The sequence below is a fragment of the Crocodylus porosus genome, unplaced genomic scaffold (genome assembly GCF_001723895.1).
Source record: "Crocodylus porosus isolate Cpor-Errol unplaced genomic scaffold, CroPor_comp1, whole genome shotgun sequence".
Taxonomy (NCBI): Eukaryota; Metazoa; Chordata; order Crocodylia; family Crocodylidae; genus Crocodylus; species Crocodylus porosus.
In genome coordinates, this window is record NW_017728912.1 from 17,322,488 (window position 1) to 17,340,662 (window position 18,175).

The window sequence follows — 18,175 nt, forward strand, 5'->3', positions numbered from 1 at the left end:
CCAACCCCCCCCACACACCCACAGCCCTCCCATACCTTCACAAATTTCCTCCCACATCCCCCCTCAACCGTATAAACTGTCTGTACTTAACCCTAGTGCTCAGATGGTGTTCCTATTCTCTTGCTCCTTATACTTAGCTGGTTTCACTACTTGCTCATTTCCCAAAGCCTGTCAGTTTCTTAAACTCTTATATCAGGCTTCCAATCATGGCTCACCTCTTGGACCCAGCCTTTAGACTATCCCCATCCCAGCGTAGTTAGTCCTGGCCTTGGCCTCTTGGCTTTGGAATGCAGCCTGAGCCAACAGAATAGGCCAGATTGTCCACATTCTGGTCTCATTACATCTAACAATTTTGTCTTTTGCCATTTGGTACACTAGTTGCCAAGTGGTACACTGAGTCCTCTACATGAACCGTTTCTAAAGAAGCAAAAAAATCAACATGGCAGACTTAATTTTGTGTATTTATCATAGGGCTGTCAATTAATCACAGTTAACATGAGTGATTCACACATTAATTGGTTTTTGTGTTATTTTTTTTAATGCATTAAGCACATGTGCGGTTTTGAAGCCCGCAATCGGGCTCCACTCCACCACCTCCAGGCTGCTTAGCTGGACAACAGTGACAGTACAGAGGACTGCAGGGCAGCCCAGGTGCAGGCTCCAGGTGGCTGCAGTGGGGGCGGGGGGAGGGAACACAGACACCCACGAGCAGCTGCAGCCTGCACACTGCACGTAGAGCACCACCGCACCTATAATTCTGTGGAGGGGAAGGGGAAGGAGGAGAGGGAAGGAAGGGGTGGGAACGGAGATCGAGGCCCCCACAGTAAGAGAGTGGGGCAGGCAGGTCATGGGACAAAGCTATGGGTAGCTCATCCAGGGGTGCAGGGAGGGGCAGCTCCCCACTGCCATGCCCACCCTCAGGAGAGGTATGGGGAGGCACATGCCCCCTGGATTTGTGCATGGGGCGGAGGCAGGCTGCCCACTGCAGGTTCGGGGCTCTGTGCTCTGCTGCCTTTGGCCCGGGAGACGCACAACACCATGTTGTGCCTCCTGCCTCCAGGTGGACAGGGGACATGGTGCAGCCAGTGCATGGCTCCTGGGGCAAAAGCAGCAGGGCACAGAGCCCCAAGCCTGCAGCAGGCAGCCTGCTGCCACCCTGCACAAAACTTAGGGGGCACATACCCCCCAAGCTTCCTCCAGGGGAGCACACGGTGGTGGGAAGCCATCTCCCCCCGCACCCCTGGACGAGCCACCCATGGCTCTGTCCCACAACCCACCCCAGCCCCGGGGCTCTATTCACCCCGCCCCTCTCCCTCCCTCACCATGGGGGCCTCAATCTGCCCCCCTCTACTCTGTCCCTCTCCCTCCACAGACTTATCTGTTGGGCAGAGAGAGAGTGTGTGTGTGTGTGTGGGTGTGTGTGTGCACGCGTGTGCGCGCCCCTCACTTCCAAGCCACAGTCTCCCCAGCCTTTCTGCTAACTCTCACTCCTGACCCACAGTACCGTGCATGCTGCCAGGGCATGCGGAGACCCCTCCCTCCCTGGGCTCCAAATCCCCCACACACACTCACAGCCCCCCACACCTTTACAAGTTTCCTCCCACACATCCCCTAAACCATATAAAGTACGTGCATAATTTTGAGTTTTTCTGAGCATAATTTTGAGTTTTTAGCTGTGCAATTAAAATTGTGATTAATTGCGACTAGTTTTTTTATCACGCAACTAATCTTGATCAAATTTTTTAATCATTCGACCATCCTAATTTTATAGTAATCATCTTGCAGTAGAAACAGCAAAAGATTTACTTTCGCATGCTCTACTCATTCACATTTGGTATGCTCTCTCTCAGTCTGAAAATAATTTACATAAGAAAGTATGAGATTAAAGATGATTCACAATGCTGTAACAAACCTCATATTTCCTGAATGTAAAACATTACTCTTTTCTTCACTGTCTGACAAAGTATCTCCCACACGTGAGCCTCAGCAGTCTAAGGTACATGGGACTATATGTGAAACATACTTCATGGGTCAAATCAGTTTTAAACTTCTCATCTATCTTAATGTGGCCTATTTTTTTCCTGATTTCTCTCCTCATAGAGCACCAAGCCAATCAGCAACATTATTTCTAGAAGAACATCTATAAAGAGATGGGGCTGTCTTGCTTTAATAATCTTCCTATTCATGAGATATTGTCAGACTTCACAAATGTCACTTGGTCTCCTAATATAATGTGTTAGCCTGTTTTGAAATCCACGCTTGTTCAGGAAAGCATATAAGCATGTACTTAAACTAGAGCCAAACGTCTGGAAAGGTGCTGTGTGCATAATCCAGAGGAAGCACTGAATACAGCCAGCAAGAATACAGCCAGCAGTAAGGTCTATTCAAGAGCAATTTGGAAAAATTTAAAAAAAAATACATTTGGGGGTGGGGGCGGAGCAAAATACCCCAATTCATCCAAACTGGAATGGCTTCTTAGGCCCAGAGTGAAAGTTCTTCTCAAAACAATAAGCACCCACACTAGAATAACTCACAGCCAGATGGGTGTTCCTGTAAGTGAGAGATTCAAGATTCTGCCTAACTCAAAAGGGGACTTTGAACTGGGGTTCCCAAAAGCCTGGCAAGTGCTCTAATCTTCAGGCTGCTGGATAGTCTGGGGTGTTCTATATCAAGTTTCTCCTGCTGAAGCTCTTCTATTTTATATAATTAAATATTTATTGGACCAGAGAGATACAGCATAATGTCTGACAGAGGGGTAAAAATATCCCAAACATGCCACACATTAATGGTTGTTAACCTACATGACTACAAAGTCCTTATCACTTGAAAAATTTCAAAAAACCTCCACATATGTCCTTAGGCATGTTGAACAAAGTTAGCCATGGTGAAAAGATACTGGACATAAGCCTGGAGGCAGTATAAATCATAATTCTACTTTTATCTATCCACTCCAATTAAATCAAACCTTCTTCCAGTTGTCAAAAAAATAGAGGTACACCAATACATTGGTCCATATCATATCGGCACTGATAAAAGGAAAAAAGACGATTGCCGATAATGTCAATTTTTGGCTTGTGTGACCAATAACGTCGCCGATAAATGCTGCAAGTATGTGCGCAGCCGTAACATGCACACAACCAGCCCAGCAGCTTGGAGAGTAGCCTCTGGCTTGTAAGTCTATTGGGGGATAAGGGGCTGAGGAAAGGATGGGGTGTGGGGGAGGCATAGAGACCCCTGCAATGAGGGAGGGAGTAGGGCTGCAGCTGGGGCTGAGGTTGGGGCAGGGGCAGGACAGGAACTGCCCAGCCATGGCAGGGCGTTCAGGGGACGCAGAGGGGAGAAGCTCCCATGGCTGTGTGCACCCTAGCAGGAGGCATGGGGCATGTGCCCCCTGGATTTGTGAGTGGGACAAGGGCAGCCTACTGCTGTGGACTGGGGCCAGGGACAGCACTGGGCTCTTCCTGGTGGGGGGACTGGGCTGGGGCTGCACTTGGGGTGGGCAGGAAATGCTTGGAAGGAGAGTTACGAGGGAGCTACAGCGAATTCTGGGGTGGCCACAGCCCATCCTGTGACCCCTCCCTCCCAGTGTCACTACTGCCTGCCCACAGAGCTCTCTGGCACTGGCCCCAACTCCAGCCCACAGTGGCAGCCCACCTTTACCCCATACACAGATCCAGGGGGCACATGCCTCCCCCGGCTCCCCCGGGGGTGCACGTAGCAGCACGATCCATCTCCCCCTCTCCATGCCCTCCAGACAAGCTGCGTGGCTCCATCCCGCCCTGGCTGGGCAGCCCCTTCCCCACTCCCTCCCTCTCCACACAGGCCTCAATATGCCCCCCAACATGCCCCTTCCCCACCCCCCAACAGACTTACCAGCCATATGCTGCCCTCCAAGCTGCCAGGCTGCATATCAGCAATTGGATCAGTATTGGTTGATATGTCTCATTAAATAATCAGCCATCAGTATCAGCTCAAAAAATCTTTACCAATGCACCCCTACAAAAAAGGGTAAATTTCTTCCAACAGTAATAATGAGCTGGGAAGAAAAAGAATACAGTACCTTAAATACTAAGGCTATGTGAAATAGGTTTTGTGCTAGTGGATGAAGCTAGTGGATATAATAATTACATGTGATCTTCTAGAGCTCTGGCTGGACTTCTACTCAGCAAGAATTAAAGATGTCTATAACTGACACACCTATAACCATATTTTTACTAGCCAGGCACAAGGTTTAAGCCAAGAACAGTTTAGTTCAATTCCCTTTTCTGATTCAGTGTGTGCTGTCGGGGCATGTTCCCTCACCCTCTTCATTTCCCCTCCCATACAATTAGGCTTATAAAACCCACCTACATCCAATATGCCTGCTGCAAAGATTCAGCAATGGTTTGTAAAGTCTTACTGTATTGTACTAATCTCCTTTTATCTCATTTGCTCAGCTTGCGTCCTCAGGCTAGTTACTCTTTTTAGTTCTGCTTCTATTCTAATCATCCTAGCTTGCTTCATCTAATCACCACTTAGTTTACTGCTGCCTACCACCTAAGATGAAACTTGAACAACTGCTGCTGAAAATATTTGACTCTCTCTTGCATAAAGAGAGGGATATTGCTTTTCCTCTGTCCCACTGCATGATCACTATTCCCTGTGGAAAAAAATGGAGCTTCATAGATAAGCCTTTCATGCCAGCCACACAAATAGCTAGGGTAGGAGCGTGTTTTCAAGAACACCATCCCTCCCCTGATTCAGAGGGCTTCTCCATGCAAGATAATGCTTGAAGTCTTGTTAAGTCTGCAGCCTAGAGATTCCTTTCTGATTTGGAAAGCCACCTTTAGCTACCATCTCTTTTTCCTGGTGGGGATGAAGATGCAGAATCAAGTTAGGAAGGTGTACACCAGGGATCAAATGGGTTTGACATGAGCAACTGAGGATTTGAAAGTGGGGGTTATATAAATGAGATCATTTTTTTAAATTTTTTATAATGATAGGCAATTGATGATCCTCTGGATCATGGTGTACGTGTAAGGTCTAGTCAGGTGCCTGATTCACCAACTTGTGGCTGACAAGCCCAATTCAAGAGCATCACAGCTTGTTACAAGTTTCACAGATCCATGTATTGTCTGAGCTGGGGCCCAAGTTTACAGCACACTGCTTTCTTTTTTCTTGCTTTGCTTCAATCATCTGGATCAAAGCAGCTTCATATTGTGCTGCATCCAGTGCCAGATGTTCCATTTAGATCAGATGGGATTCTGCACTCTCCCCAACTTTCTACATTGATGTTGAATGACTTCATATCAGTTGTACACACTTGGCGGTACTGCCATAAAGGGCAGTATAAGATATAAGATGCAGGTATATCATGCAGATATACACACACAAACGTATGTATTCATTGCTTATGCAAGTTATTTTGGGAACCTCCAGCTTCTATCTTTCTGAAGTTACCATATGTTACTGACCAGCACTTTCTTCCACAGAATCCCCCTAAGCACCAGGAGATGTAGGGGTGCTTCCCTCTCCCTCCTGGACGAAGAAGGAAAGAGTCAATTTGAAAGTGATCACACCACAGTGACCAAAAGCAGGCAGCCAAAGTCCTGGAGAATTTGCTATGCAAGGTCTTGCTCTTCACAGGCATCCCAAGGTCTGCAAGACTTCCTCCCGTACTCTCAGGAACACAAGTTGGTTTGGTCAATCTCACCTCCATCCATTCTACATAGAGGAGAAGCCCACACACACCACGTCTCTGCCAACAGGATGACTCAACTCACCACAGACAGAACCTTCAAGTCTTCTAATTCCCACTGGTGATTTTTTTCCCCTCACATACAGGAGGGACTACATGACCCCATATAGCTGAACTTCGAGAAGGCCTTTGACCTAGTTCCTGATGATGTCCTCATGGTTAAGCTGAGGAATTGTGGACTTGATCATCATACAGTCCAATGTCTAGGCAACTGGCTACAGGGTCAGACCCAAAGAGTACGAGCTGAAGGGAGCAAATCAACGTGGCACTGTGTTACCAGTGGAGCCCCTTGGGGCTTGGTACATGGGCCAGTACTCTTTAACATTTTCATCAACGATCTATATTCAGGAGTCATCTGTGAACTAGCCAAGTTCACGGACGATACCAAATTATGGGGGAGGGCTGTCACACCACAGGACAGGCTGGGAATACAGGCCAACTTGAACACACTCTCAAGGTGGGCCAGCCAAAACCTAATGGCCTTAAATGCAGAGAAGTTCAAGGTGCTGCACCTTGGTAGGAAGAACCCTCAGCATACTTAGAGACTCGCTAGCACCATGGCCAAAAGGGACTTGGAGGTCTTGATTGACCACAAGATGAATATGAGCCACCAATTTGATACAGTTGCAGGCAAAGCTAACCAAACTCTGGCTTACATTTGCCAGTGCATCTCAAGCAAAACCAGGGAAGTCATTCTCCTGCTTTACTCGGCTCTAGTGAGACCGCAGCTGAAGTACTGCATCCAGTATTGGGCCCCCCACTTCAGGAAGGATGTGGAGAAGCTTGAGAGAGTCCAGAGGAGAGCCATTCATATGGTCCAAGGCCTGGTGGGAGTGCTGTATAAGAAGAGGCTGAGGGACCTGGGACTCTTCAGTCTGGAGAAGAGAAGGCTCAGGGTGAACTTGGTGGCAGCCTACAACTTCATAAAAGGGATATACATCAGGACCTGGGAGAACATCTGTTCACCAGAGCTCCCCAAGAGATAACAAGGTCTTACAGCCATAAACTCCAGGAAGGCCAATTTGAACTAGACATAAGAAAAAAGTTATTTACAGTGTGTGTCCAGGATCTGAAACAAACTCCCCCCAGAGGTGGTGCAAGCACCTACTATGGACTCCTTCAAAAAACAGTTGGATTTATTTCTTGCTGGGGTCACTTGATCCCAGCTGACTTCCCATTTATGGCGGGGAGGCTAGACACAATGATCTCATGAGGTCCCTTCCAGCCCCTGATGTCTATGAAATCTATATAAAAAAAAAAAAAGTTAGATAGCAGGTGGACAACTTCACACCACTATTCTCAGAAGTCAGTACATACTCCTCTTGCAAGAGACATCCTGCCACCATAAAGTTCATAGAGATGAATTCAGAGGAGATCACATTCAAATGAACTCAGAACAGACCTGGAATGGGAAAGGGCTTCCTCACAGAATACTTAGCATTTTTTGTTCTTAGGGGTAAAGCCTCACTACTGGCTTGTAGAATCTAATGAACGGGCTGGAACAGGTATTTACATTCCTTTCCTGGAAGAGAACAGTAGCAGGTAGAGGAAGAAACCACAGATCTAAACCTGATAACCTTCACTCACACAAATACTGCCAATGATCCTCAGGAAGTGTCAACAGTTAATATGTCTCATTTGGAGGTAAATCTTCTTAATCTCTACAACCTGGATAGTAGGCACAGGGGAATACAACGTGTTCAGGTCAGCTTGCTTTTAACCCTTTTTCTTACTCCATATTCTTACTCCTGCACTAATATGAGGGATAAACCTACAAGCATAAATAGCGTCCTCGGTTGCCATGTAGGTTTCTGAGACTGGATGGCCATTTCCTTGGGGCTTCTCTTTCAACCTTTGCCTGTATTTCTCATGTGCAAGAGAAGGAGTGGATTGGCAATTAAAATGTTTTGCTTTAAGCTCCCATTCCTGCAAAAAAAATTATTGTGGGTGAGCTGAGTGGTGCTCCACTCTCTCCATAACCCACTACAGTCAACATATTCAGCTGCTACCCTTTTCTGTTCTATAGCATGAAATGTTCATAACTTACAAACACCATGCAGAGTAATAAGGGCTGGATACAAATCTTGGATTGTAGCTCTCACAATAAAGTGTTTCCAGCAAAAGTCTCTAAGGAATTAGGATCTATAAATTAAGGGGAAAGCCTTCATATACCCATTTCTTTGCTTAAGGTCTTTCAAGCCAGCTGACCCTGGGTATTCCCCTTCAGCTATTCTGAAACCAGCTCCTTTTTTCTGTGTCAAATAGTTTCAGCATACTGGCCTGGAACTGAATCAACAGGAGTCACAAAGGGGGAGAACAAATGCAGTCTTTGTGCAGGTTTGTTGGAACATAGCAAGAGTCTGAATCACAGAAACAATTAGAGACAGTTGAAATTGCAATATGGCCAATATTAAGGCACTGACAGCATGAACTCTTTCACTTTGACATGTAATCCAAGTCTACAAGTTTTCTGGGAAGTTTTCATTGCAAAACTATATACACAAAAACATATATTAAAATGTTGTTTACTTTATATTTAATTGGTGGTTAATAAATACTTAACAGACCTAAAATATCATAGGGCCTGATTCTGTAAACACTTTGAAAATCAGCAGGATTATTCATTCTGTTTTAGGTTTACAGGATCCAACCCTATGTGTCCTCCTCCTACTTTTATCACCCCAAAAGTTACATATTGTTAACTTTCCAAGGGCCCAATTGGGTGAGCGTATCGAGATCACACACTACCTTGCAGGAACAGACATTAAATATCACATTAAAGAACAATCTTGATCTTTCCGTGTTTAATCAGATTTTCCAAATGGCAATCTGATCTAGTGTTTTTGCTTACGAGTTATAATGCAGTATTTTCATTTGGTTTCATTTCCTGAAATTACATCAGTATTCTTAAAAGCATCAAAGTGCCAATATCTGGCTCCAAGGTGCCTGGAGAAGTAAATCTGAGCATTACTAATCTATTTAATCCCCTGGAGAAAAGTGGAAGACAGTATTTTTGCTTCTTTGATAATGAAGAGAAACTTGCTGCATCCTTCTGTTCACAGCAGCAATCTCAAGTTTACAGTCTGCATAATGTTTTATTTCTTACTAAATATATATAAAATTCATTTGCAAGTTTTGCCTCCTGTTTAGAATTAATTCTAACTAAATTATTATTTTAAAAGATCAAATTAAGCTTATTAAGCAGAGGCAAAAGACTAGACACAAAGATACCAGTGTTTTCCTAAATACTATACTGAGGTCACCTGCTATGGAAATATGAGATTACTAGCCAAGTGCCTGTCAAAAATGACAGGGACAGGCGGTCAAGGACAGTGGCCTGCATCTGGCCCTGCTCCCCGCCCATGTTCAGGGTCAGGCCTGCTCCCCCTCTCCTCCCCCCACACCATTTTGGGACCAGGGCCAGGCTGCCCTCCCCGCTCCATCTGCTTACCCCATCACCCATCCACTCCATTGTCACCGCCTCCCAGGCCAGAGGGGTGTGGCCAGCAGCGCTGGCCTTGCCTCCCCCCAGTCCTCCCTATTTTTGCAGCCTGCAGGGAGCAGGGGGGACGGGGCCGGCCCACCCTCCTTCCGTCCACTCTGTCACTGCCACCTGCAGGGATGGGCAGTGGGGCCAGTGTCGCTGGCCCGTCTGCTTTGTCACCTACCAGGGGGAGCGGGTGGGGTCAGAGGCCCAGGTCCAGGCTTGCTACCCCAACCCTTGTTCCTGTCGCTTTGGGGCCAGGGCCACTTCCTCCACCCCCACCCAGGGGAGACAGAGCCCAGCCTCTGGCCCTGCACCCCTGCTTCCCTCATCCAGTCCTGCCCTCCCCAATTCAGGCCTGACCCTATTCCCCTGCACGCCTCCCCCATCACTTCAGGCCTGACACCATTTCCCCCCAGCAGTTCCGGTTTGTGGCCACTTCCCCTGTTCCCCCCCCACACACTGCCTCCTCCACAGCGTGGGGAGGCGCTTCCCTTTTCCCCCACTCTACTACTGTTCTCCCAGATCCTGATGCACCCTCCCCCCCTTATATGCAGCCACTAAGGTCCCCCCAAACCTTCTCTTCACCAAGCTGAAGAGTCCCACATCCCTCAGCCTCTCCTTGTAAGGCTTACTCTCTTGGCCTTTGATCATATGGGTGGCTCTCCTCTGGACTCTCAAGCTTATTCACATTCCTTCTGACATGGAGGGCCCAAAACTGGATGCAGTACTCCAGCTGCAGCCTCACTAAAACCGAGTAAAGCAGAAGGATGATGTCCCTGGTTTTGCTTGAGATGCATCAGTAGATGCATGCCAGACTTTGGTTTGCTCTGCTGGCCATGGCATTGCACTGGGGGCTCACATTCATCTTGTGGGCAATCAAGACCCCCAAGTCCCTTTCCGTCATAGTGAGCGTAGCACTGCCAAGCCTGTAAGTAGAATGTTGTTTTTATCTCTCAAGGTGCAGTACCCTGCATTTCTCTATGTTGAATGCCATAAGGCTTTGGTATGCCTACTTTGCAAGCATGTCGAGGTCAGCCTGTATCCCCAGTCTGTCCTCCAGTGCGACCACCTTCCCCCATAGTTTAGTATTGTCCATGAACTTTGCCAGTCTGCATCTGATGCCCAAATCCAGGTCATTAATGAAGATATTGAAGAGTACCGGCCTGAACACTGAGCCCTGGTGGACTCCACTGGTAACCTTGTGCCACGTTGATTTGTTCCCATTAACTAGTACCCTTTGGGTCCGACCCCAGAGCCAGTTCCCCAGCCATCGGACCATGAGGTTGTTGAAGCCACAGTTCCCCAGCTTGGTTGTAAGGACATCATGGGAGACCAAGTCAAAGACTTTCCTGAAGTCCAGATAAATGACATCAACCTCATCTCCCTTGTTCAGGAAATATGTCACCTGGTCATAGAAGGAAATAAGGTTGGTCAGGCAAGACCTTCCAGTAATAAAACCATGTTGACTGATCTGGAAACTTAAGTGGTCACCTTCAGATTTTCCTAATTTTCACTGCCATTGTTTCTCCAGAGGCACTGCATCTAGCCCTCATTATCTCAGTTCTCTCCTGCATCCAATCTGTGCTAACAGATACTAAAGAATGGAAGCTTGAGAAAGAAATAGACAAGATTTCCCAAATAACACCAACTTTGCTTCTCACATATTTCCTGGACAATCATGATTACAATATTTCAATTCCTGCTTTCTAGTGCTACCCAAGCCCTGCCTCTGAGACATTCCCAGTATAACTGCTTTTCTTCTTTACACTGGTAGCTGAGCACAAGAAGGTAGTGGTATCATGTAGGCCAGAAGAATGTCAGAGGAGATATCCCTTCATAGAAGTACTCCACTGGACAGCTCATGTTACTATAGGACCCCTGTAAGTAACTGGTACACTGTACCAGTTTGTCACAGGACAAGAGACCCAGACTGTAATGTTTCTGAAATTCTAGAGTCAGAGGAGTCAAAAAAAAAAAAAAAAAAAAAAAAAAAGAGATACTTTCATTAAACCACACTACCAGTCAGCACAGGCTGATATTCGTCAGGTCCCTATAAATGTGCTCAGAGTCTTAAGGCAGACAAGGTTCTTTTAAATCTGATATCTTTTATTAAACCAACTTAAATTGTTAGGGAAAAAAAAATTTAAGCAAGCTTTAGGGTTTAAAAACCCTTCGTCAGGCTGAGAAAGTTTCTGCAGTTGGTGTGTGCTCTTCCTGGAACTAAGACTCAGAGTCTTAAGTGTCATTGTAGCCAGGGAATGTGAGAAGCAAGGCATTAGCAAACGAATCCTGCTTCTCAGAGACGCTCATTAATAAACTGATAACTGCCCTTATACTCACACCCAATTGACTTCCATGAAGCAAAATATGACCAACATATAGCCCATTTGAAAATTTTTACCTGAAGGGGCTAGAACTAGTACTTGCAACTGTAACCCACTACCAGTAAGTAAGGAGTCTCGCTTTCATTTTAAAGCATGTTTTGGGCAGTTCCACTGCCACCCATTGCAAAAGCATATATTTTTCCTGGTTTCCGAAGACACAGCTGCTCACCTTGCCCATGCTGGACTCCAAGGGGCTGGCCAGCACCTGGATGATCCCCTTGCTCATGTGAGAGTTGTGGCTTGCTAAGCACTTCAGAAATAACAGGCCATTTTCCTTACAAAGCTAAACTGGAAGTGAGCTACTTTGAAAAATGGGCCCCAAATCTGCAAGCTCAAACCTCTAGAAAATCAGGCAGCCAGTATTTTTCACTATAATCTCCCAACGTATTGAATATTCCTATGGACAAAAGGGGGGGGGGGAAATTAGCAATGTTATATTAATTACATAACTCAAAGTAGCTCCTGCAATTCCCTAGCAGCTGTGATGCACAATAGATAGGATGGAAGGTCACAAAGGCATTTCTAGTTAAGGAAAGGATGTTCATTATGAAGGCATATGGTCATCGTGCAGTGTTATTTTAAGGACTAAATTGTATTTCCCATGTTCTTTATCACAAATGTACTAGGCACCTTTTTTCTTCTCTAACCAGTGGAAAGAAATCTGAGGACCATTAACACATTATGAAAATATAATTAGGAAGACATCTCCAGAACATGCAATTTGAGGGCTTAAGCCACCTGTGACTTTCCTGGTACACATTTGCTTGTTCAACATGATTTGCCTATGGAAACATGATTTGCCTACGGAAACCTCCAAGGGAGGTTGTTTTTTTTAACCTGGTAGGGTCCAGCTGGCTAGAGCTATAGTACAAAATCACTACTTAGAACTATTGCACTTAAAAGTTACCTCATTCACTCTGCACTCACAAATTGTTTATTTCAGATGAATTTTTTGTCAATAAGGAAAAACAGGTTCCACATCTCCCCCAGAGGATGCAAGCAACTGCTACAGACTTCAGTGAGAGCTTACTGTATCCTCCCATGGGAACCACAGACTGAAACAGGGACAGCCTGAATCTGTCCCCTCATCTCTCTTGTGTTACTGTTGTACTCCAAAGGTTGGATTCTGTTCCTACTTAGAAATAGGCAGGTCCCCATCCCCCCTCCCATGAATATATTATTCACCAACAATTTGGAATTTGGGAGCAGAAAGGGACTGAAACCATTTGCAAATTGGGCAATGGTTTCATCCAGAGTAAAATAAAATAAATAAAATAGCTGAAATATTTCATTGATGTTTTCAAAAGGGAGCATTTAAAAATGGTGGTTTGACTCAATCTGGCCCAATTAGGAAGGAATAAAGTTCAAAGAAGGTTTTAAAAACAGCCTGAAAGAATTTCAGAGCCAAATTAAGTTTTTGGTCAATTCTCCCCCTAACCACCGTCCGTCCACCAAAAACAATACCTTTAAAAATAGTTCCAAGTGATTTGTTTTGGATCAAACCAAAGGTAGAATGGCATGGCCTCCTAGAGACTAACTGGTTCAAAGGCATGACCTTCTGTAGACAATAACCTACTTTACCAGATACCATTTGAGACAAGTGTTTTGGATCAAGTGATACAAACTCCACCAGCATAGCAGCTCCCCTTTACACGTGCAGGTAAAGTGCGATGGGATCTAATATACAATCCACACAATCATGCCTCCTATCATGCCACACATGCATGACAGGAGGCGTGATTGTAGGATTGTGCATTAGATCCCATTGCACCTTACTGCCGGTACAGGGGGAGCGGGATACTGGGCTTCCCCCCTATCAGCGAGAATCAGGCTCCTGTGGCTGGGAGCCCCGTCTGTTGATGGGGCACCCAGCTGTGGGGACCATATGCAGCCAGGGTAGAAAGTCCCATTAGCTGTGGGGACTCCTTGCCCTAGCAGCTGAGGGGTACGGCTGCAATCTCCCAGCACCCCACAGAGTACAACAGTTGGGAGATTTCAGCAGTTGCACTCTCTCAGCCACAGACTGGCCACGTGCAAATTAAAGCTGGATAGAAACTAGCTATACAGTTATTGCCCAAAAATAGATAATAACTTCATAACTGGTTGGACCTTTTTAAGGTGCATAGTTAATTTGTACGTGTAGCCAGTCTAAATTTTTTGTGCAATTAACAAGGTAATTGTGTAATAGATATAACGCATACAGGGAGCCCTAGAGTCCCCAGCAAGTGTAGGACCTTGGTGTTATTTTCCCTATAACCCCGTACAAGGAGAATGTCAAATTGCATAGTTGACTGAAATTGTCCACAAAACAAAATTTTGCCAATGAACTTTGTGCTCTTTTCTTCAGCGTTACGCATAAATTTGGCAGAGCATTGACTTTATCCCCCCACAAAATGCTGTTTCAATCCATTTACATGTATCAGAATAAAGTTAAAACCAAAAAACTCCCCCTCTAATTTTTTTAAAAGCCTTTCACATCATCTAAGGAAAAAAACAAACAGTATTTGTTTCTTGTTTTAAACACTTTATTTAAACAAATGATAGAAAACAGAACTGCAAAAAGAGAGCTTATCAAGGATGCACAGAACACCAGTCTAATGTTAAAATAAATTTTCTCCGTTACTCCATCTCTTTCTTCTCTTATTGTGGGAGTGGGTAGGGTATTAAGGCCTGGGGAAAAAAGGATTTCCCTTCCAGATTCTTCCCTGAAATTTTGGAACTAGCATTAAAAAAAAAATTGTTCCTGAAGATCCTTACTCGGACAGTGGGATCAGCACATGCTGGAGTAAGGTCTCAGGAATGTTGTGTTAAGGCCCAGGTAATGTACTCATCTCCTTCTCAGAGGCCCAAACATTTCATACCACGAGGCTCTATGGATACAAACTAGACTTGCTCAAAGAAAGTGCGTGCTCTTGATGTGCTTGGTTACTTCATGAAATACCATACAACCTGGGACAATTAATGGCTCAAACCCCCAATCAGGACCAATGTCCTGCTCAAGGAGATAGACAAACGAAATATCTCTCTCCTCAGAGCACAACTTCTTGGCATGTTCACAAAAATCTTAAGTACCCCTCCTGTCAGCATGGTGGCATTTAATTAGACACAGAAGAAATTAGACCCTACTGCAAATCCTGCAACACCATAACATTGCATGTTATCAGGGCAATTTTGCATTTTACAGACTTCCCTGTAGAAGAAATGATCATTTGTCCCCCTATTATGAATTGATGACAGTTGTTCCACTTCCTATGTTAGCTACTGCTGGTTAAACAAGTCTTCATAAAAAACCCACTCAAGTCTTAATAGATCTGTCTGTACCCAAAGCCGGTGCTCTGTTTGATATGCCATGTGCCTCATGGAGTTCTTTGTCTGTTTGTCCTGACATGATACGTTTGGTGCCGGCAACAGTGACAGATGACAACTGTTTTTCCTGTTCGCCAAAGTTTTGCTGTTCAGCTTGAACCAAAATCATTTGTCATGTTACATGGCATTGGATTACATCTAATCAGACTAGGCTACTGGTGTTGTCAGTGCCAGAATGAAAGGACTTGGTAAAACAAAAGTTATATTTATCTCTCTGGGAGCCAGGGCAGGGAGGAGAGACAGCATCTCTCAGTGAACAAGTAAGGGAAAGTTTCAAAACGAAGAATAACAAAAAAATTTAAAAAACCAGGAGCTGAGCAAGGAGGGATAAGGAAGTATTTAAAAGGCTACTAGGGGTTAATTGCACATTTTTTAAACAGAAAAAATACTTGGAGCTAAGGATTAAACAAGGGGTCTGCACAAGATCAGAACACCAGTATCCAAATTCTAACAGCATGAAATGCAGAAATAAGAAACCTTTGTTTTCCTAACAACTTTTCAGGAAGGTCCCTGGAGAAAAATATTAACCTTTCAGAACAATTATGCTCTAATGCATGATCACATGCAGCAATAAAGCGGTAGCAGAACATTGGTTTCAGGAGATAAGAGGCCTCAAGCACTGGAACATGTTCCATTATGGCTCCAAATTACTTGCAAGCAAATTTAATTAGGTGTCTCATACTAACTGAGCTTTATTAAGTTTTATTCTGATATTATTTGGCCATCTCAATAATATTTCTGCACTGAACTGCGGGCAGGTGCTAGCAAGAAGTGTCAAGAGAGGCACAATATATCAAAGAGCCTAAAAGACAGGCTGAAAAGCAAGTTACCCTCATTCCTTTGCCTGACGTGGCCATACATTTGTTTCTCTCATGCCTTACTTTTAGATATTGTCAATTCAGAGGAAAAAATCTTCAGGAAATGTTTAACTTCAACAAAAGGAAGTTAGTTCAGTTATGCCAAACTAAACTGACACTTTAGAATAGTGGTTCCCTACCCATGGCTTGCAAACAACCAGACTCTCCAGCACTGCTCCTGACCACAAGTTTAAGGAATTAAATAAGATTGACAGGGGAAAGTTTAATTTAAAATTTTTTGTATGATTTTTTGGGGCTAGGTATACTTTTCTAACTGCACATCCATTGGCCATATATTGTGTGCTATAAGTTAATGTTCCATGCCAGCTAGAATTCATAATCATATATCAAATGCTTTTGTTAATTACTTCCCCCCACCACCACCAACCCAGGCATCCAGGGTAATTGGGTTGTATTACAGTGCCCTTTTCCATGGTACCTGTAGAAATTACCTGTGGACCATCAATTTTGGAGGCCACTGGTTTAGATGCTCAGATAGAACTCAAGTGTCAGTTGTTGCAAAACATGTCTACACCACAAGGTTGTGCAACAAAGTGCTGCAATGAAGCCACATGCTACACCCTGAAGCGGATGCACCATAGCCAGTTGGTGAGCAGTGTTAATTATGCGTCAGTAAGCTATCTCAGACATGCTCTGTGGCATATGAACAGTGCTGCTTTAAGAGGGTTTCATTACTTCCATTTCAGGGGCTAGCACATGGGGAATGGATATGCCATTCCACCTGCAAAGAGTTTAAATACCAAAATGAAAAGCTGTAGGAATAAAAAGGTGTGTACCAGGCTTTACCCTTCTAATTCTCCTTGCCCTATCACTTCTGCTGGGTTTTTTATTTGTATCTTTATTTGGAAGCAGTTCAGAGCAATAACGGTGTTGTCTTAAATGCCTGAATAGTACCTAACACATTTTGGATGTTAACAGTGTGAAAATTTCCCTGGCTTCAGACACAGTCTATAAATAAGGTGCACATTTTAATAGGGTCAGTGGATGTAGCAGACTGTTTGTCTTTTAAATCAATATTTCATCTCTTTTTAAATGAGCTTTCGCTCAGGTTATGGGCTTGATGTGGCATGTACAAGGTGATGCTTACTGAGTGGCAGGAGGTCAGACTAGATGATCATTCTGGTCTATTCTTGGCCTCGAAAACCTATGAATCTCAAATACTTCCACAGCAGATCTGTTCATTCTGCAAGTATAACCATGTTTAAGAAATATCAGCCCTGCCACTTCAGTCTGGTATTTGAAAAGTACAATGAGTTTTTCATCTTACATCTACATCAATGTAAAAGAATCCATCATTAAGTCCTCCTCTTCATTGAACCTATGCAACCCCCATCATCTTCCAATTTTGCCCTAGGTCATACCAATGCAGTCCCATTGTCCTCATGATTTGATTCTCTGGTTGGAAATATAACCGTTCAGTTGATGGTGAAAGAGGAAGAATAGAATCCAGCTATATGGTTCTATTCTCTCCTCGCTGCACCATCAGGATGCAAAGTAGCGAAAGCTATGGGGCAAGATCTGCTGAGGTGAGACAGACCACTTTTCCATAGGTGGTTTAGTCAAAGGTAAATTCAATTGCAAAGCAAGACACAGAAACCAATGTTCAGAGAACCAGTGTCTCAGGCTTTAAACCAACTTCACTGAAATCGCACCAGACCAAAAGGATTCTCCCCCAGGCATCACAGTACCCCCTAAACCATAACAAGTTACACACTAAAGCTTGGGACAGCCCCACAGCAGTTATACATAAGAGTGAGTCCAGTGAAAATATTTTCAAAGTAGTGCTGACACAAGCTCTGAGTTCTGTTAAATAAAACCAGAGCTTCCTAATGTAATAAAAGGAAGAACTTTTGTCTTGGCCAGGGAAAACTGTGTCAAGGAGTTCAGACATTCCTTGATTATTTTGCATGCGCATCCAATTGTCCGCATTTTCAAGTGCACACTAATTTTGAATTCCCAACTAGACACAACAGGCTCAGTTTTTCACAAGTACTGAGTACTCATAGCTCCCAGTAGAATTGTAAATGCTCAGCCCCTCTGAATACTAGCCCCTGAGTTAGAAGAAATTAAATACCTCAAATTGGAAAATGCTTATGAAGTATTGGATAAATGAGGAATTTACACGTGCATGAAAGAGAAAATAGAAACCATGTTTAATTAAACCCAAAGCTGCCTCTATGACAGTCCTGCACTGATGATACTCATATTCATCTGCTTATTTCTAACATAGCAGTTAGAGTTTCACTTATTATTTGCCAAGAAACCAGGGCTTTGTAAAAACTGTATAGCAGGTGATCTGGCACACAGAAGCCAGTTTCTGGCA